The following is a 23049-nucleotide window of genomic DNA, read 5'->3' as shown; positions in this document are numbered from 1 at the left end:
TCATGACCTAAGTGCTTCCCAAAGGCCCCGTCTTCTAATGTCACCTTAGAAGTTCGGATTTCAGCATATGAATTTTGGGGAACACAAACATTAAGTCCATAACAATAATAAATCTCATTTTTTCATCTTGTCACCCTGTATTAATGCAAAGCAAATTCCAAATATCTATCATTTCAGTCTTAAATATTTCAGATTGTATCTCTAAAAAAATTACTATGAAACATAACCACAGTACCGCTATCAAGCTATAAAACATTAACAGCTCCCTAATTTCATCAAGTATTTTTAGTCTTACCATATCCGATTGTCTGTTAAATATCATCAATTTTACAGCTTGTATGCAAAAGAAGCTAATTTAGATCCACATATTATGATTGGGTGTGGCAACTTTTCCATTTCTTTTAATTATAAGTTCCTTTTCCATCTCTCTTTCTCTTTCTTGTAATTTATCTTTGGAATAGACCAGGTAATTTATCCTATAGAATCATCTGTCCAGATTTTGCTGATTGTAACCCTATGGTTAGTTTAACACATTCCTCTCTTCTTTGATTTTACTGTAAATTAATACTTGGACCCAGAGACTTATTCAGAATCAGAATTCATTTTATGGCAAAACTATTCTCTAGATAGCGGTATGTTCTTCCACCCAGAGGAAAATAATTAATGTTTCTCTTCCAGTGATGTTAGCAGCCATTGATGTGTAATATCTAACACCATTAATGATGGCATTATTTCTTCATGCATTAGCTGGAAAAAGTATAAAAAGAACTTTCCTTCATTTACTATTTGGTTGCCCAGTAGTATAGTTTATATAGGAAAGACAGGATAAATGTTTACTCTTTAACTTTCTTTACTCAAGGTGCTAATGTCACCAAAATTCTTTCTAAGGAGTATTTAATTACTTCTTGTTTAAGGAGTATTTAATTACTCCTTTGCCATTTTACTTTTCCTGCCTAGGCCAGAAAGTCATTTTCTATCCTCATGAGGTCGTGCAAAGCATCTTTGCTCAATTATTCCCAAATCCCTCCCTTATTCTATTGAATTGTGTTGTCATTATTATATGCCTACATCATGGTGTTGTTTTCCAATATTGGTGTTAGAAATAGAGACTACACAGTATTTTCTCTATTTTTCAATTCTAAGACATTATAATGTCATAAATATCACTAAAAGTGAGAGACTATGGAAGAACGTAATCCCAAGGATACTCAAAACAAGCAGGATTATGCAGGTTCTTTGTCTATCTCATATTGCAGAAAAAACTCAGGCTAGTCTCTCTATTGTGCTTGTCTAAAACAAAGAGAATGTAATCTCTTTGTCTTTCAGAGAAATAGAACTTATTTAATAGAATATAAAACAATGGGACTACTTCAATATGTATTAGCTGTGACAAGCAGTGGTCCCATGTTTTTGTTGGCATTCCTGAACTCCCTTAATTCTTCCTCTGCCACCACTGTGAAGCCACCCATGGTGGTTGTCCCTCATCCAGGACAGAGCCAGAAGTGACGTCAGAGTGAACGCAAGGGAAATGTTTTACATAAGCTCAGTTTATAGTTACAGCTTTACTGTATCCTCTGATTTGAAATTGTCACTGCCATTTAAAATCCCAGTATTCTCATCCATAAAATGAGAAATAGCACATGCTTTGAATATTATCAAGATTAAACAAAATAATATAGGTACAATGCCATCTGCATTTACCAAAGGCTGCCATTAGATAGCAGCTGCAAATACTCCTGGAGCTCTAGCTTGTAAAAACATTTCAGCTTCAGAAAGCAGGTAAAATATTCACTTTCCTTAGGACTTTAAAATCCAGTGAGGATACCCGTCACTCCCTTTACTAAAACAGATTCTAAAATCTGCCTTAAAGAGAACATTCACCAGGCGACAGGCTCTTCCTACAGCTGGTAAACTTCCTGAAGTGAGGTGCTCTCTTTATCTTAGAGTCATGATCATGGCACATGCCTGACACGTGACACATGCTCAATAAATAGCCTCGAACTGAAGTGATCCAGCCTTAACGACAATATCAGCGATGTATCACTAAGTTGCAGCATTTGGCTTGTATGAAATTGCTTCCCTTAGAAGGTTATGAGAAGTCTAGCAGACACTATAGAGGACACAAGGATAACACATGGTTTGTACTCCAATGATGAGAGTTGTCCCTCTGAGAGGGTGTTTCACGAAATGCAGCTCCTCCTCCCATCCCATTTCCAGCACGCAGGGATTTAGCACTCTTCTTCTGCCTGCCCTGAATACGTCAGACTGCTTCACCTGCCCTACCTCTAAGTACAAGGCCATGCAAATCTGGTCAATTGGATGACTTATCTCCTCAACCTTATGATATAGTTTGGAGCCAACTCATCCTGCTTTGCCTGGGACAGTTCTCGGTCATGCCTGTTATTCAGTGCATTCATTCATAGTGTCCCTTTCACTCTCCAAAGTGCTCTAACTTGGTCATCCTAATGACAAGCTACTGGTGAGGCACACCCTATGTCTCATTGGTATCCCCGAGTGCAAAATTTACTCAACAGATGCTTGTTGGTTGGAACAAGGACAGTACTTTGCTACCCAATCTAATACGAGGCAGGTGCTCCCGCCTGTGTGTGGGCATTTCCCTCAGCTCTTCTCTGAATGGAATATCTTCTCCAAAGACTTCGTTTCTGACATATGAATAATGCTTCCCTTGCTCTTAAATAATTGATGGGTTTAAAAATATCAGTCAATAGAAACAGAGTGATACATCAAGTGGAGGAAAACAGCAAATGTTTTGGCAAAAAAAAAAATAAAAGCTGTATTAATGACTATATAAACTTTACTAATGGGGCTTATCAGCATTTTCACAGCAAAAACTTTCATTTCCTTTGTTACTAGAATCAATAAATCCCTGCCATGTGATTGGTCAACTGCTTACTCAACACTGATACTAAGTTTTTTATGGAAATTGGGGTTCGTCAACTTGTGCTAGGAGACACAAAGTGGGTGATGCTGACTGTCTCAAAAGAGAATGCAAAGCATGGCAAGACTCAGCAGATACTGGGCAGGACAGCTTCCTAAATTAATTGGCTTTGATTACCGCCACACAGAGGAAAGTATGTTTCCTAATGCCCATTGTCCTATTTTGATCACTCCTAAGGGGTTTAGAAGGGTGCCTTTACTCTGGCAGAGCTACTCCTCAATGAAGTGTCAAGGAGAGACTCAATCAAGTGAAGAGTTAATTGTGGGGCCGGCCCGATGGCTCAGACGGTTAGAGCTCCATGCTCCTAGTTCCGAAGGCTGCTAGTTCCGAAGGCTGCCGGTTCGATTCCCACATGGGCCAGTGGGCTCTCAACCACAAGGTTGCCAGTTCAACTCCTCGAGTCCCGCAAGGGATGGTGGGCAGTGCACCCTGCAACTAAGATTGAACACGGCAACCTGAGCTGAGCTGCCGCTGAGCTCCCGGATGTGGGAGTCGAACAAGGTTGCGGGTTCGACTCCCGCAAGGGATGGTGGGCTGCGCCCCCTGCAACTAGCAACGGCAACTGGACCTGGAGTTGAGCTGCGCCCTCCACAACTAAGACTGAAAGGACAACAACTTGAAGCTGAACGGCACCCTCCACAACTAAGATTGAAAGGACAAGAACTTGACTTGGAAAAAAGTCCTGGAAGTACACACTGTTCCCCAATAAAGTCCTGTTCCCCTTCCCCAATAAAATCTTAAAAAAAAAAAAAAAAGGAATTCATTGCAACTGCAGGTCATTTTATTCTCTTCACAAGCATCAACCATGTTGGTTAAATATCTGATATTCAAAATACTATTATCATTGAATAACAAAATGCCTTCTCATGTGGTTTAATATTAGTGGTTCTTATCTGGGAGTTGTTTCTTCCCCAAGGGACATCTGACGATGTCTGGAGACATTTTGAACGCTATGACTGGGACTGCTGGCATCTAGTGGTCAGAGGCCGGATATGCTGCCAAGCATCCCATAATGCAAAAGACAGCCCTTATAATAAAGAATTATTCAGCCCAAAATGTCAATAGCATTACTGTTGAGAAACCCTGGTCTTTATTAATTAAAAAAGCATGGTGTTAGAGAGGGAAGAATTCACTTCTTCATTCAATAATGATTTACTAAGAAATTATTCCCTCTTACTGGTTGAATTTTCTTGGAGGCCAGTTGGTAAGAAGCACGAAGTTTCTCCTAGGTTCTGAGATGAGAGATAAATGTACACAGTACTAAGAGATCTTATTCTGGAAATTGAATGGGTTGAAGATCCCGAAACACTCCTTTAATACAATTATGAAAATTCTCAGTCTACTATTAACAATGCCCTTAATAAAAGATGAAATTAAGATACAAGAAATAAAAGAATTCTGTTCATGTAAAGAAGTCAGAACACTGAGACCATGACAGTAGACACACACTGAACCACCTCTCATCCTGGAAGCTAATGAAATTCTGTGGACTAGAGTTTTGTATACTAGGGAACAGGACCAGTTTTGCCTTTTGAACCATAGTTTTATAGATTCAGAAAATAAAATGTACTCAAAAAGAAGAAAATACAAACCCTAAAAATGAAAACAATTAGAAACAAATGTGTGTCAAATATATAATAGTACATCAAACTCATAACAAAACTCACAAAAAGAATATGCATTTCAGGTGATTTGGAAAACAAAATGTTAAACTCTGCATTTAGTGGGATGTATTTTAAGAGCAAAATAACTTAAACGTCTTAGAGAATTATAGCAATTTTATTTCTGTTAATAGAAATATCAGTATTTTTTATATTAAAACTGTTTTATGTTGTAGATAGAGGTTGTCCAGGAAATAAAAAATATATGTTGTAGGATACGGAAATGTAGACAATATATTAATACTATTAGGAACCAAATTTCAGCGCAAGAGAATACAAATAAAATATAAAATTAAATTCAAAACATCAAGAAAGGATATATAAAGTGAACTAGACCTGAGAATATCAATACGAACACATGATTTTAAAAACATCTTTCTTAGTACTTTCCACTGAATGAAACTAGAAGCCATGAAAACCCAGTAGTGATACATGCAAATATATTATTTTATCAGGCCCAGGCCTAGAGTGACAAGCGGGAGCGAAAACTAAACTGAAATGCCTGGTATAAGCTGAAACCACAGAGGGAGGAGGGGTCTAGTGGGAGCTGGAGCCAAAGGAGAGGTCACTGCTGTTGGAAGAGGGAGGCGTGCCCTGGCTTCCTGCTCCCTCTGCCCTCCAAGCCCCCAATATTCCCTTTTACTGGTTGGACTTACCTGAAGGCCAGTTGTTCAGGAAGCCTGAAAAATTGAGTTCACTGTGACACTAAACGCATCAGAGCACAGGAAGCGCTGGAGAAGGCACATGATGAGCACAATAACAACTGTAAAGTAAAAGGAGAGAGAATGATCGAAAGAATAAAAAGGAAATCTGCCTCCATTGGATGTAAGCTGGCACCAACTCCTTACTCTGAAAACTAGTAGATAAAGGGAAAGAATTATGAGTATTTATCCTGCTTTTATAGGAGAATCTGTAGTTCATCTCCAATTGTAACGCTCTTCTTTACAAAAGAATGTCAACAAAATAAAGAAGGAAATCAGTAAAATCAATCAATTACCATTTTGCCACATTCAATGGCTATTTGATTCAGACAAGAATCATGTGCAAATGTGAAAATCATTAGCTGCAATATAGGGCAACAGAATTTTTGCACGGTGCCAAAACATCACATGTAGAATACTTGCTATTTGCAAAAGGGAAAACGTTCTTTAACAAAGGAGAGGTAATGTGACGGTAATGACCGTATGATAATCACTACCTTAACCAAGTAATCAAACTCAGCATTGATAACAGCACAGCCTGACTCTGTGTGCCCCTGGAAATGATGTAATGTGAAGTACAAAACGTTGGCTTTGAAACGATATTGCCCCACATAGTTAACGTGCATTCTAAAACCTTTGGGCATAATGTCCAATTTACAGGTATTACGGGGACAGGAGAACAAGTTAGTCACCGTAAGGAAACAATCAAGCAAATCCAGAAAATGGGGCCTTCTAGTAGACAACTACATTCTACAAGAAAAACTGGGACCATGACAAATTGAAAGAGACAAAAGAGCTATAACAACACAATAAAAAGCATAAACTTTAATTGGATCCTGGTTTCCCAAAAGTTATTGGATAATGTTACGTAAGTGTGTTGATTCCATGGGTGAGATAATAGTATTTTGGTAAAACATCTTTATATTTGAGAGATTTTGCTAAAATATATGGGGATGAATAATCACGATATATGCAAGTTGCTTTCAGATACACAAACACATATGTATGTGCATACAAATATACATATATACCTGTGTATAAACATACATGTATATGCGTGTGAGGCAAAATGGTACATAATTGTTGAATATAAGCAGTGGGTATATATTCACTGTAAATTTCTCAGCTTTTTTTAGCTTTGAAGCTGTCATGACAAAAATTTGCAAAAAACCCACAATATATTAACATTTATAAAGGACAGTGTAATCATTAGCATTTACTTAGGCATTTATAATCGTAATTACATATGGTAGATGAGGGTAAAGGGGAACAAATATATGGTGATGGAAAGAGAACTGACTCTGGATGGTGAACACACAATGTGATATATAGATGATGTATTACAGAATTGTACACCTGAAATCCATATAACTTTACTAATATTTGTCACCCCAATAAACTTTAATTAAAAAAAAAAATTACTGATAAGGAAACCAACATTCAGAATGTGAATTTAGTTGCCTAAATTACAGGGTAAATAGCTTCCGTGGCAGGGAGATCCTCAATGGAAAACCTGTTCTTTATATTAGCTACACATTAACATGTTAAAATACTGCCTTGCAATCCAAAGCTTTCCCTTTTAGAGACTTATTTGTTAAGAACAGTGAGATTCTTCTGCAAAAAAAAGAATAGCTATTTCCTTTAATGTCATAGAATATTAAACTGTTCGTTATGACATTTTCTGTGATCTATTAGGTTGGTGCAGAAGTAATGGCGGTTTTTGCAATTATTTTTAACCTTTCAAACTGCAATTACTTTTGCACCAACCTAGTTTTTTGACTGTTTCTAGAAGTCACAAATAATAAAATAAAATTAATTTTAGTATTCAGGTGACAATAAATCATTATCCTGGCAATTCTTGCCTACCCTAGAGCATATCCTAGGCTTCACGTTTTTGTATCTTTAGCTATCTCATGCGATTCCACTCCTAATGGAGTCTCAATAAATACTGAATGAATGGCTGCGTCAGTATGAGTTATGTAAATTGGTCTTATCAAAGAATTGGTCTGTGATTTTATTGAGAAAAACTAGTTTTCTTGTACTTTATCTTTTATTTCCTCCTTACACTTTTAGTTTTGTCTTGTTGTTTGCTTGTTAGTTTTTCTTTCCCATCTCTGTTTGAAAGTTTTTAAATTTTGTTAATTGGATAAATTCATTTAAGTATGCAAATTGCCTCTGAGTACTGCCTTAGCCACAGGGTAAATTCTTTAAATTTGTTAAGAAGCCCTAATAAAAACATTTAACAAAGCATTAGACTGATCATTTAAATGACAACATAAACAAATCTGTTCATTTCCTGATTGCTCAGTTTAGCAGTGCCTTCCAATTTTCTGCATTTCTACTGTGTGCCAGGTGCAGACACTGACATTTAGAAATAAACCAGGCAATCAGGATAGATCAGTACCCACAGGGCTCTATTACTACTAGTTAGCCTAGACCCTGTCTCTGACTCCTACTTCATTCCTGCTGCCGTTGATCTCAGAGTTGGCACCAGTCTGATTTCCCCATGTTTCCTACTGAGGTTTGGAGCCCCCATTTGAGCAGTACATTATGGCCCGGGTTAAGTCCCTGAGTCTGCTTTGCCTTCTTCCTCTGGCATCTTGTCCATGATATCTTGCCATTATATCCTTGGCCTGCTTCTAAATTTTTCTGCTCTACTCATGTCTTCACTACATTTGCACTTGGTTATATAGCCTTGGGTATGACACATAGAAAACTTGGTTGTTCAAGATACACAAACAAAACAAAACAAAACAAAACAAAACAAAACAACACTGATTTCAAAATTATCACTACATTTAACTAAGAGCTAGACAGACCTCAAAGCCTGCCAGAGGCTGTTTCTATACACATCTTTCCACCCCTACAAGTCATCTAGCTTTCACAGCTAAACCTAGCTCATTAAAGCCCTCATATGCTTTATAATTCCTTCCTGTTTAACAGATAGAAATGAAGTCTTACAGCTCTACTGTATTTTGATGCAATCTCTTTAATCTCTCCCAGGTCTGCACTGTAGATATATTATTCCTGCTCTACAATCTAATTTATTTCTCTTCTTTCTACCTACTTCCTTGACTTTTAATTTTTTAATTATTAAGATATTAATAGTAAAGGTTATTTGAAAACATATTTGTAATGGCTGCATAATATTCCATCATATAAGTGTACTCTTAATGAACAATTTTTATACTGTTTAGCATATTCTTTTTTATTTCCATGTAGGTTCATTTTTTATGGATCTCTGATTAATACTCTGGAGTGTAGTACTTAAGATGAAGATTATAGGCAAAAAAATATGAATATTTTAAGGCTCAATCCATATTACTACATACTTTCATTAAAAGGTTGCACAATTTACAGCAACAATTATATATTATACTCCTTACATACCCCTCTTATTACAGTTTTTAAGTCATTGAGCTTTTGTTTGTTTCTTCCATTAAATAAGTAAAAACAGTGTACTGTCATTTAAATTTGCATCTGTAATAACTAATAATATTGTAGGTTTTTTATTTGTACTTATCATCAACTGGTATTTCTCCTTCTGTAACTTTTCTTTGCGTTCCCTTTTTTCAGTTTTAGTGCTTTTCTTATTGGCTTGTAAGAATGCTTCACAAAAAAAATATCAAAACATTTTATATGTGATACAAATACTAATATATTCAAGTATTACATTTTAATGTAGCTAAATATATTAGCTTTGCCTTCATGATTTTTCTTATTGTTTATATCCTTATAAAGTTTATGTTCCTTGCAACATCCATTAACTGTTCATGCGTATATTTTATAGCTTATAATTTCACTTTTCTTAAACACTTTACAAATCTGAAATTTATTTTGGGTGCAGTATACAGTGTAAAATTTGTGGAGGGTTTTTTCACTACATCCAACTCTTTTAACATAATTTATTGGATATCTTTCATTATAACCATATGTTTGAGATTTCATAAATAGTTCAATGGATCAAAATATGTCACTGTCAAGCAGGGTCTCAGCTCCCGCTCGCCGCACAAGAACGCAGGACATGGTGAGACCAAAAAGGAACACCAACGGAGCCATGGGTAGCGGAGTCATACCACTACATACTTGCTGGCGGCTGGGTTGTAGACACAGGAAGTAGGATCCACATGATCCGCAATCCACCATCCACGCTTGCTAACCCCACTTGCTAGCTACAATCCGCCATCTGCTTCTCTGCCAACCAACAACCAACCAACCAACCCCTTGCTAACTGCAATCCACACTTGCTACCTCAGCCACGGCAGTTATATCAGTGGCCAGTGGGTAACTAGTAACAGCTGATGGCCACCCAGCCACAGTGGATGGCCATCTGATTACAGCTGATGGCCATCTACTACCCGAGCCAGCACCTTTCCACATGAGGCCAAGAGCCTGGAAACTGCTCTCTGGGACTCTGTCCCCACATCACCTATTTGTGGTGGCCAGTTAGCTCAGTTGGTTAGAGCACGGTGCTAATAACACCAAGGTTGCTGGTTTGATCCCCAGCAAGGAGAGCTGTGCCCTCCTTGAAAGAAAAATGCACTTAGAAAATATTTTTAGAATAGATTTGATCAGATTTCCAAATACACAACGCAAGGATGAATAATTTGATATTTTTATAGATTCCTACTAAGTTTGCTATTATTTTCCAAACTTCCGTATTCCATAAAATGAGGAATACATGCTTCCCAATGCCTTTTTTCATTGCTTTAATCCTGAACTATAAATCCAGACTCTGACCTGGTAACTTGACCACAGTTCTAGATTATGTTCTTTGCTGATAGTCGGGTTCAATGTTATCTGAACCTTCTCCTGGACTCTGTGTTAGACTGATCTCCTTACCCTAATACCAAGCATATTATCTCTAGAATGATAAAAAGAAAAAAAGAAAAAAGAAAAAATCAGAGTGCTATTTTCACTCCAACAGAAACTCTTATGAACAATAAAATAGCACAAAGATTGATTTGGTCAACATTTTAACTTAGAATGAGCTGTCAGAGAGCTTGACACTGCCTTTGGTCTTCTCATTTTCATTAATCTTAAGGACAATAAATCATATTAATTAAATCTGTTGTTCTAAATTGGATGGCATTATAAACTAGGGAGAAAGAACCAAAAGAAGAAATTGGAAATGGCTGGGTAGTGATGGTAAACAAAACACACAATATTCAGCTTAGAAGAGGGAAACCAACCTCCCAGAAGAAAGTTTTTCTGTTTATGTTGCCTACAATTCAAAGAAAAGTAATGCAAATAGAGAAGACCCAGAAACTGATACTGACAAACCTACCGTTTGTATAGACAGACTACAAAAGTGGGAAGCTACAACTTAGAAGGGAAAAGATGAGCTGACTCCATTAAAATCCATAAAATCATGCTTGTCCCTTTGCTTTCCAAATCTTTAATACTTAGAAGATGGAAAAGTTTATGTGTGGACTATTCAGACAGCTGTGTTAGATATACTTCCTTTGCTCAAGGTCTTTCTTCTGAGCCCCAGGAAACATTATGTCCCCTTGTCCCCTACTATCTACGTGACTTTGGGCAAGGTACTCAAATTCTGTAAGCTGCAAATGCCTTGTCTATACAATGAGGATACCAATCCTTTCTATTTCCTAAGGTTGTTTAAAAATCAGATTAAAATTGCATGTCAAAAGCTTGAAAAAGTGCTTGTCATTTAGTAAGTGCTTGATACATGATACCAATTTTTAAAGTATTATTAAAAATAAGACAATTGTATAAACAATAAAAGGTTGAGGTCTGTTAAGCCAGGTTGAAAACTGCAAATTTAGCTTATAAGGAGTGATAAGGTTATGTTATAGGCAGAAAGGATTAGAGAAATAAGTTAAAATACCTGCCCAATAGGCGTTCACAATCTAGACAAACATACAGAGGAAGTGTAAGGGAATGCATTGAATCCAACCTCAGAGGCACACGTTAGGTGCTAGGAAAGCCCAAGGGAAAATGTCACTACATCTATACGGAGGAGGTAGAAAAGGCTTTGCAGAGAAACTGACCTTTGATTTAGTGCTTTAAAGATGAGTAGCAGTTTTGCAAATGGGGAGTGGTACAGGAGATTCTAAAAATTAAAAAACAATTGTGGGGCTAGAAAGGGGGGAAAAAAGCATGGGTGAGTAGTTCGACATATTTGAAGCAGGGAAATCTAAAGCAAGGAGCAGAAGAAAGAATGGGAGTAAAAAGATCAGCTGAAAAAACAATGAGCTCAGTTTGCAAAGAACATTGCATGGCACGCTAGGAGTTTAGACATTAACCCAAAGATAGTGGTGAATAGAAGGATATTAGTTTGGGGAGAGACACGTCATCAGAATACAACCATAGAACAGGACAGCAAGAAATCTGCAAAGGTATAGGTGAGGTGCGTGTGTATCCTGGTCAAGACAATCCCCACAGGAAGAAAATCTCCATTGGAGATATCTAAATGTTCAATAAAGGGCCTACACATTTCATAGAGCTATGTTCTGAGGAAAGAGTGAGGGGAATACAAGTTCAAGATCCCACAGTTTATTATGTTGGATGGACACCTGAAATGCTGTCCAAATAAGATGCCTCCTGTTGTAGTAAAATGCTGACTCCTTGATCCATTGGTCAGGAAGAGTTTGTGTGGAGTTTTCAAAGTGCTGACAAAGCCAGGTCCACTGTGGGTTAGGAGGAAAGATGGAAGGTATAGCTGAAGTATCTTGAGAGTTAAAAGAAGCTGTTGAGAAGTGGCTTTGGAAAGGAGAACCAGAGCCAGTGAGAAGCACTGCCTTCATTACCCACGGGAAGAGTTCTCTTTCTTGAAAAAAGTCTGGGAAGGGTCAATGGGGATAAAAAGAGACATACACATCAAGGACCAAGGTTGGAAAATAATACTCCCAGGAAAAGGTAGGGGCACGAACATGGGCTTTGCAGACAGAAAACCTGAGACTGAACTCCAACTCCATCATTTAGTAACTGTATGAACTTGAATATATTATTTCAATTATCTTAGCTTCAGCTTCCTCATCTGTAATGGGGATTTTAGGACCTATGTCATAAGGCATTATGAGGGCGAAGCAAGATACTCGTAGACTAAGTGGAGAATATAGAACAACGATATAGATGCGTCATACCCAGTTCAGACACGTGAATTCCTCTCCCTCACCTTTACCCTTGAGCAGCTCTTGCAGCCTGAAGGTATCAAGCACAGGGTCTTGATAACGCGATCCCAGCTCTCTGCAGCCTTCAAAGTGTGGAAGAAGGGCTTGAGGCACTCGTTATCTGACACAAAAAAAGTCCACCAAAACTTTCCCTTTTGGGGCCGTTCGTTTTTATCATTCAGTTTTATATCTTTAGGAGAGAAACTTGTGGTTACTTTTGGTGCCTGTGCTTCTCTGATAAACTGTTAATTCCATGGAACTCATTTTAATATAGCTTCAAAGGACCAACAATAGTGTGGCTCTGAGATAAGTCTGGCTGTTTTATTAAAACAACATTGGTAATCAATAGCTACAGTCATGCCTGATGGCCTTTGACGGTAAATTTTTCGAAGAGAAGTCCAAGCAAGTATAGGAATTAATTTGTTTTTGTCAACAGGTATTGGGAATAGACAGCCCCATTGAAAAGCCACTGGAAAAACAAAATTTAGTGTTATTAGTTCCACACTGTATTATCAATAAGAAATGACTAATACTCCACCTCTATTGTACTCCCACTGCACCCTCATTTCCCGTAAGCTTATGAGTCCAGAACTCTAAAAGAAACCGCTTATCACCTAAACTTTCAGAGTTTATTTGACATCTACTAGAACACAGGCTTGCAACTTTATGAATAATCATAAATTATTAAAATTAAATGACAGTTACGTCTTGATTTACTCACTGAATACATAATAAGAGCGCTCATCATTATTATGGGGACTGAAAAGGGTATAAAACAGAGCTGATCAAGTGAGCTGGGCTCTTTGGTAGCTTCTCCAGAGCCTTAAGCAAGTCACTTCACCCTCCAGTGCCTCAGTTTACCCATCTTTAAAACTGGATGATGGTTGCCCTGACAACACACAGAATTCTTGAGGATATATATTTTTTCATGTTTTTATGAATTATAACACAGAAAGTAAAAGTCTGCTGGAATTATTGGCATTGAAAGTGGTGCAATTTAGGTTGAATTTTAAACTGTCAGTTTATCAAAGGCTTGTTTTCAGCACCGGGTTCACAAATGCCTGACTCCCTCTAAAAATAACCAGCAATTTCAGTAAATTGCAAAAGGGGAACATTTGCATGGCTTCCTGTCAGTAAGACCATTTATGTGTGTGAAAGAAATGCCATTTAGATATGACAAATAAAAACCCTGAAACTCTCTGTAACTAACTTTGCTCAGAAAGAGAAAATTCCCTTAAAATTACCACATCAACAGGATCTCCTGGCACAAGAAAGATCTTTATTCCAATAGGTGAAGTTGGAGAGAGTTCATAAATCTCAGGGAAATTTCAATTTTTTTCAAAGGCAAGTTATTACCACCTTCTAATTTAGAGCAAATGCTATCCATATGGTGATGACTCCCCAAGTTCTACCTCCAACCCAGGTGTCAAGATTAAGCGTAATCTGTCGGAATTAAGCTCCATTCATTCAACAGCCAATTCGACATTCCGTGCTCGACATATCCATGACTAAATTTATCAGCCTCCAATCAAACCTGGTTTTCCTCCCTTCTTCACATGGTCGTGACTGGTTTCCTTTGCACAAGTCAAAACCTATCCAGTTCAATTGAGCCAAAGCCCCATGCCATTCAGAGTTCTGACTGCCCAACATTCATCTTTCATACCTCTTGTGTGTCTAGCTCTGTGTCTAATTGCAGCTATACCAAAAACAAACTTACTTCACACTATTTGCACACTCCAGTAAGTAGAAGGCAGAAAAACGAGTATAGAGCAGAGACCTGGGAATAAATCCAAGAATAATTTTGCTTGATCCTGGGACTAAGAATTCATGGCTGACATGTCTAGAATTTGATGCATTTTCCTGGTGTTGAGAGAAGACACTTAAATTGAGTTCAAACCCTGACTCACTACTTACTAGTTTATGACCTTGAGAAGGTCATTTGGTCTATCAGACCTCAGTTTCTTCATTTGTGACTTAAACATCATGATAACTTCTCTCCTTCCTCACACAGGTGTGGTGGGGCTAAAGGGGAGATATTTGCAGGTAAAGATGTAATGTACATTGCCACGTTTTAGGTAGTATGAATGTCATTATCTTTCTACCATAAAATCTACAATCATGCCTGCATCTATATCCATCTCATCCTTTTCTCCTGTTACAATGAAGCATAAAGTATCCTCCTGCCTCAGTCCAATCCATTTGCTTTGTCTTCCCACCCAAAGATTTTTTTTTTGATTCGACATCTCCTTTCTGTCCCGTACCCTTAATGTCTCCTCTTTCCTAGATCATCCCTATAAAAATGCAAACATGTTGCAGTATTTTCCATTGAAAACAAAAGTGTTCCTTGATCACACATCCCTCTCAAAAGAAGTCCTGTCTGTCTCTTCCTCTCTAAGTCTCTTTATCAGGTGAGTTGCTCACACACATTGTCTTTTCTTCCTTACCGCCCATTCAGTCTTCGACCCACTTTAATCTAATTCTTTCCCTCCACTGAAGTCAGCAGAATTTGGTTCTTATTAAGGTTACTAGTGACCTCAATGCTGCCATCTTAGACAAGTTAATCTTATTCAAACTCCTACCTAGCACTCAGCATGGTTGGCCACTCCTCTCTCCTGAAATCCCCTTCTCTTTGAGTTTTCATAGTGCCACACTCTCCTGCTTCCCTTCCTACCTCATTGCCTGCTTTTCTACTTTTAGACCTCTGACAGGTAAGATAATTGCGAATCTTATAACTTCTGCTCATACCTCGCTTGCATACTCAAATTCAAAGATCCAATTGCTTACTTGAAACCTGCAGGTTAATGTCTCATAGACTTCTCTATCTCACTTGTCTAAAACTCAGAATCCTCACTCCCTTCTCCCGGTCCCTAACTTCATTCTCCTCTGGTATTTTCCATCTCAGTCAATGATATCGTCTTCCTCCCAGCCCCCCACCAGTTAGTAAACCCTGACCTCTCTCTGTCACTTCTCTCTCCACCAACATTGAACGCATCATGAAAACATGGCTGCTATAATCAAAACAAATAAATGAACATAGGTGGTATCCATCTATGTCTGCATCCTCACCCAGTTCCAGGACTGTAAACAAAGTCACTATAATGGGTAGCACCAACTACCATAAAAACGTAAGTCATCTCCTTCCTACTACTTTTCCTAACTTCAGCCCATTATCCACAGAACAAAGTGATCATCTGAAGATCTATTACATCCTAATTCCTTTTCCAGGTTACAATTTATCAGTAGCGGACCATTATTGAGATGACAATTCAGGTCTGGGGAAAGGCCACCAGACATTCACACTTCTTGCTCATCAATAACTCTTGTTTACTGTGCTGCAGAAGTAATGACTTTCTCTCATTCCCCTACGGCACAAACACTTTCTTCCCACACATTCTTGCCTAAGTGTCCTTTCTACCTGGACTGGCTTGAATATGTGGATGAATGGCTTCTTCTCAACGATTAAGGTTGCATAGCGAATATACTTCTGGGGAGAACTTGTCTGATCACCTAACCTAAAATAACTACCCGTCAGATTGTTTGTTTTTATACCTTTTCATTAAAATGTGAACTCCAAGAGGATATAGACTGCATCTATTTATAAACTGGTATTCACAAAGACTAGAATGGTGCATAATATATAAAAGTCACTTTTCAATAATACTAGTTGGGTGAATTATTCAGTCAATCAATCATATGGCCGTATTTGAGCATCTGCAGATTTTGGTATCCGTGGGGGGTCCTGGACCCAATCCTCCACAGATACTGAAGTATGACTGTGTATTAATATCAACCCTTAAATTGACTGTCTCTCTGCCCAAGAAGGTAGGGAGCTTGTCAATCTTCATCAATGTATTTCCAGTACCCAGAGCAGTGCTTAGATCGCCACGTGCCCGGTCCATGAGACTACTATATTTCTCACTGAGCGTAGTACAAAACTACACACAGAGCAGCCTCTCAAATATTAGGTTGGTGCAAAAGTAATTGCAGTTTAAAAGGTTAAAAATAATTGCAAAAACTGCAATTACTTTTGCACCAAGCTAATATTATGAAGTCTATTGTGATGTGAATTCCCTCATCTTTCCACCATACGTGAAAATATTCACTAGGTGTGGGTCATCTCTACCCTGAAGCCACAGAGAACCTGATTTTACCCTCTGTTTCGGCAACATATACAAAAGTGTTTATGTATGTGTTTTATGAGTACCCTTCTAAGCCCCAAATTGAGACTCTGCACTTACTTAGTTAAGACCTGTATCTGACACATACGTTTATCCTCAGCTTTGAACATGGCTGCCATGTACCGTGCTCAGTACATGTTTTTATTTGCCTTATTGCTTATCTGTTTATAAAGGAACTGTGTGGTCCTCCAGTTTTATTTGTTCACTAGTTTGTTTTGAGTTTACAAAAGTATTACATTTAAATAGAGAAGATAGTTTATTCCAAATAGTTTACTTTTTTCTTTTTTCCCCAGTTCATTAATAGTTTATTTATGATGTAGTATATTTGTTTTATGCACACACACACACACACACACACACACACACACACACACACACACGGTGTGGTAAACAAATATGATGAATGCTGCTGCTGAGTGCCATCCAATGGAAAGGCAGGGATCTTCAATTCGGGAAGCAGCACATTGAACTTTAGTAACTGTGTGTGACAAGTTTCAACTTGTTCGGTGCAGTCAGTTGGGTATGAGCTACGGTCGAGAGAAGGTGTGTTTTACAGTGTGCCATAAGTCATCCTCCGTCACGACAACAATCCGTGTCACATATTGCTTCTGGTATGGCAATTTCTGTCAAATAAAAACATTATGGTGTGTCCTCATCCCCCTTATTCACCGGCTCTGGCACCGTGTGACTTCTGGCTCTTCCCCAAAGTCAAAATGATTCAGGACATTGAGGCAGTCACGACAGTGCAACTAAAGACACTCATGAAAGAGGACTTCCAGAACTGCTTCAGACAATGGCAAGAATGATGGGATAAGTGTGTTCAAAACAAGGGGGAGTATTTTGAGGGGGAATAATGGCAGTGTGTCTTTTACTGTAATATATTTTTTCAATTTAAACATTCACTGTATTTTTTTAATCACACCTCATATACCGGGGGTGCCAATAAAATGTATACACATGAATTGTATTCATCTTTTGTTATCGATATATATCGAGTATTACAATTTTTTTTTTGAGTATTACAATTTTAATACAGTATATTCCTTTCTTAAAATGTGTATACATTTTGTTTTTGGTAGCCTCTGTATATATTGAAGTGGTAGATATTTGTCTTATGTTATCTTTAGCGTTTACGTTTTTATTTTTTTAATCACCGTTACACTGGCCTCAAAAAGGATCTGGGTTGCTCTGCTTATTATTCTATGTCTGCCCCAGATATAAATGTCCCCTTTATATCTGTCCCCTTCATTTACTTGGTGGGGACTTTACACCTGCAAATGTCTCATGCAATCATCCACAAAATCTTCAATGTCTGATGCACTTTTGTCAGTTCACGATTTTAAAAGCTCATTCTGCTTAATTACAGGTATTGGTAAATTTAGATTTTTTGCTTCTATTTTTTTAGATAAATTTTACATACAGTAAGTTCTCAGTGAAAAATAGACATTATTCTTAAAATATAATGTGGACACATTATACTCAGTGTATTGTTCTGCAAATTTTGACAAATGCATACAGTTGTGTAATCACCAGCGTAATCAGAATTTAGTGCAGTTCCATCACCTCAGGAATTTCTGTGCCCATTGTAACGAAGTCCTCCCCTAGACCACAGTGCTGAGCAACTACTGCTCTGGTTTCTGTATCTGGGCTTTTGCCTTCTCCAGAATGTCAAATAAATAAAATGATGCAATATGCAGCCTCTTGGATCTGGCTTTCTTTACTTAGCAGAATGTTTTAAGATTTATTCATGTTCTCATGTGTATCACTAGCTCATTTTTTAATGCTGAGTAGTGTTCCATTGTATGGATTTATTACACTGCCTTCATTCACCAATTATGGTAGACAGACTAATGACTCCCTAAAAATGGTATGCCCTAATCCCTGGAAACCAGGAATATGTCACCTTACATGGTAAAAAGGGCTTTGCTAATGCAATTTCGTTGCAGAACTGGGGATTGGAATGTAAAAAATCCTGAGCCAAATATAATCCCATAGAGAGGGCAGTGTCAGAAAACGTGCTACCTTGTTGCTGGTTCTGGGATGGAAAGGGTCTAAATGCAAGAACCAGAGAGGAGCTTCTAGGAGCTAAACGTGGCACCCAAGCACCCACCAGCAAGGAAACAAGCTCTCAGTCTTACACTACATGGAACTGGGTTTTGTCAACAGCTGGAGCCTAAAGCCTCCAGAAAGGAATGCAGCCCTGCTGACACTTTGATCTTAGCCTGGCGAAACAGCAATAGCCTTCTGTCTACCAGAAATATAAGATAATAACCCTGTGCTTTTTTAAGCCATTAAGACTGAAGCAATTTATTGCAGCAGCAATAGAAAACTAACAGACAAGTTGAAGAACATTTGGGTTGTTTCCCAGTCTTTGGTAATTATGGAAAAAACCACTATAAACAACAAAGTACAAGTTTTTATGTGAACTTAAGCTTTCATTTCCCCTGAGTAGAATTTCTGGGTCTTGTGATAAGTGCATAATTCATTTATTAGAAATTGCAAAACTGTTCTCCAAAGTGACTGTATCATTTTTGCATTTTCACAATTAATGTATGAGAGTTGAAATTGTTCTGAGTCCTCACCAGCACTTGAAATGGACAGAGAATTTTTCATTTGTCTGTCTCATAAACATTTGCAGTATTTCATTGTAGTTTTTAATTTGTTATTAATGATTAATGATTTTGACTTAGTGAAATGCCTATTCAAATCTTTTGCCAAATTTTAACTGGGTTATTTATTTTCTTATTACTGGGTTTTGAGCGTATATTATCTGGTATATTAGCTTCCTAATGCTGTGTAAATTACCACTGACTTGGTCACTCAAAACAGTACCCATTTTTTATCACATGGTTTCCGTGTGTCAAAAGTCTGTCCATGACATAACTGAGTTCTCTGCTCACAGTCTTACAAGGTTAATTCAAAGTGTCGGTGGGTTGCATTCACATCTGGTCTCAGCTGGAACTCAGGATCCACTTCCAAACTTATTCAGGTTGTAGGCAGAATACAGTTCCTTGTGGCTGTAGGTGGGTCTGGGGATCATACTTTCTTGCTGGATCTTGGCCAGTTGTTGCTCTCAGCAACTACAGGTCACTCTCAGGTCCTAGCCAAGTGGCTCCCCAACAACGTGGCTGCTTATTGCAGCATCTCTTTCCAGTCTCTATGATGGATTCTTGACACTGAAGTGACTGTCGCATCACATTTCCCATATGATGCCATGTAATCAAGGAAAGGACTATCTCATCATATTAAAAAGCTTTGCCCATACTCAAGGGGGGGAGATTATACATTACAAGGAATGAAAACTAAGGGAATCATCTTAGAATAAAGTCAACTAGATCTGGATACAAGTCCATTATCAGATATGTGTTTTACAAATGTTTCCTTGCAGTCTTTCACTTTTCATTTTCTTAAAAAAAAAAATTGAAATAATAGAAGTGTTTAATTTTGAAGTTCAATTTTTTTTTAATTTATCATGTTTTTAGTGTAGTATCTTAGAAATATTTGCCTAACCCAAGGACACAAAGATTTTCTGCTATGTTTTCTTCTAGTGGCTTTGTAGTTTTAGGATTTACATTTGAATCTATGATCTATTTTGAATTAATTTTTCATTTAAATTATTTTCTGGAGACCCGTTTATTTTTGTAGATTCAGATTTCTGTGTATTACCATATTCTTCTGCTTTAAAGGATTTTTTAAAACATTTTTTCTGGTGTTGGTCTGTGGATCAAACATTATATCATTTTTTTTTTTTGAAAGTCTTTATTTCTTCTTCACTGCTTCAAAGATATTTTCAAAGGATATAAAATTCTGTATTGGCCTTTTTCTTCTCTCAGTATATTGTCTTCTGGCTTGCATAGTTTCTGATGAGAAGTCTTTCATATTTCTACCTTTGTTCTCCTGTGTATAATGTGCCTTTTCCACTAAGCTGCCTTAAAGATATTTTCAGCAGTTGAACATGATGTGTGTGTGTGTGTGTGTGTGTGTGTGTGTGTGTGTGTGTGTGTGTATTCACTGTGTGTGTTTGGGTTTTGATTTTATTGTATTTGGTGTTCTCTGAATTTGTAGGAGTGTGGGGTTTTTTGTCACTTGTTATTTGGGGAAAACTATCAGTCATTACTTCTTTAAGTAATTCATACACTTCATTATGTCTTTTTCCTGGGAGTCAAACTTAGATTAGTACTTTTGATGTTACCTCACAGTACTTGAATACTTTGTCCTATTTTTGTTTTTCCATTATTGTTTCTCATTGTGTTTATGTTTGAATAATTTCTATTGACCAATTCATTCATTTTTATTTTCCTTGATTTTGTTGAGTTTACAAATGAATTAGTCAAGGCATGCTTCATTTCCATTACTATATTTTAATTCTAGCCTCCAATTTGATCCTTTTTATATAGTTTTATCTCTGTTGCAATTCCCCACATGTTCATGCATGTTTTCTATTTTTTCCATGAAATTCTGTGACATGTTAATTATAGTAATTTTTAATTCTATGTTTTATAGTTTGAATATCTGGTTCTTATCTGGCTGTTGACTACTTTACCTCTTGACAGTCTGTTTGTTTGTTTGTTTTTCCTAATTTTTGTGTGTGTATGATAGGTATACTTTCTTGAAAAACCAGACCTAATATATAGGACAGTAGACACTGAGGTAAAGAGCATTTATGTTTGAACCTATGGACATCTCTTCTGCTTGGCCATTAGTAAAGAGTGTTTATATCTTCTAGGCCTGTACTACAAGGTATGCTTTCTATGGTCTTTTGCCCTGCCATCAATATTTTCCATGATTTCCTGATAGAGATCCATGGCAAAGAACCTAAGAATGGTTACAAATTCCCTTTGTGCCTGAGGCCCATTAGCCTTACACTATTCCACACTCGGGCTTTACCCAGTCATTATGCATATTAGCTGAATTGTTCTTTCCCATGTAAATGGAGGACCTATTTTCCTCCCCTTCTTTGTATAGGTTAGTCATTTCTTGTGGTCCATCTCTCATTGGATATGCCTGCTTTTCCTTACATTTCAGGCTAGTTGCTTGCTCTGCAACCTCACTTCTTTAAATTTGATAACAATTATGATTCTTTAAATATGATCTGGCTTTTCCTGGTTGTTATGGTGGGGGCAATACTGTTTCCAATATTCTATACCCTAAGTGGAAGCTGGAAGTCCACTATTTTCTTAAGGCAATGAAAACAATGTATATTTGTATATATATACATATACAAATATATACATACAGATATACATACATATACAAATATATACATACATCTATACATATACAAATATATATTGTATATATATGTATATATACATATCTATCTATCTATCTATCTATCTATCTATGCTAATCAAACCAATCTGGAAGTCATTGAGAACTTCAGTTGTAACAAATGGATTCATCTTAAAATGTTTGCAGAAATTGTAATGTGTCCAAGGCAATTAAAGAATTACAAGGTAAAGTCAAAAACCCATTTCTGCTATTAAAGAATTTATAATCTCTTGAGAGAGATTAGGATGATAAAGAGAGAAGCACAAAAAGCCAGTGTCAAATTCTTCCTGCTATCCCCTTCCATCACCTTTGAACAATAACAACAGAGGGAATTTTCTGCTATTAAAGACTGTCTTGGAGCCTGACCTCATGGGAACTCAGCCATCTCCAAGAGGCATTAAGGAGCTTATACAGAGCCTAGAACTACCTGACTACTGGTGTCTTGTCTAAATAAATCACTATAAAAACTGACTACACAAAATGTTACAGAGTAGATTAAAAGAATTTATAATTAAATCTGGCTCAAAAACAATGCTGAAAATAATACTGTTTGATTCTCATTGGTCTTTTTTGATGGCATTTGAGTATATTTACAGCAATTAGTTGCTATTTCTCTTTGATCATGCCAAGGTAGAGGGGAAATATTAAAAAGTAGCTGCAAGTAGATAGGAACAAAGAAAATGTGTGAGATCATAAGTGCCCAAGGTGTAGTGCACATTCAAATATATATGGAAATTAAAAGTTTTAAAATTCTTTGCAAGACCAATCTGAATCTTGGGTTATATAATATGGTACAAGGACAAACTTGGCTTTGGAAGAAGAGAACAGAAGAGAATAGAATCAACCAGATGTTCAGATAAATTGCGGAGGCCCTATTGCAGTTTTATTTAATGCCACCCTATCATCTGTTTCAGTACAATTTAAGACCAAGAGCACAGGCAGACTGACAAATACATTTGCTCAAGCCCTTCTCCATTATAATTTAATATCTCTGGGCCCAGAGCCAGATGGAAACATCTGCTAGGGATTATGTTTTTTTCAGATATTAACTTGCAGATGTTCAAATTTATTTTTAAGAAAATTTATCTATAAAATATTATATGACAAAAGTGAAAAAATGGCAAATGTGAGATCAGGAATTATACA

The sequence above is a fragment of the Rhinolophus ferrumequinum genome, chromosome 13 (genome assembly GCF_004115265.2).
Source record: "Rhinolophus ferrumequinum isolate MPI-CBG mRhiFer1 chromosome 13, mRhiFer1_v1.p, whole genome shotgun sequence".
In the NCBI taxonomy this organism is placed as follows: domain Eukaryota; kingdom Metazoa; phylum Chordata; class Mammalia; order Chiroptera; family Rhinolophidae; genus Rhinolophus; species Rhinolophus ferrumequinum.
The sequence above is the reverse complement of the archived record's forward strand: the minus strand, read 5'-3'. Positions refer to the sequence as shown.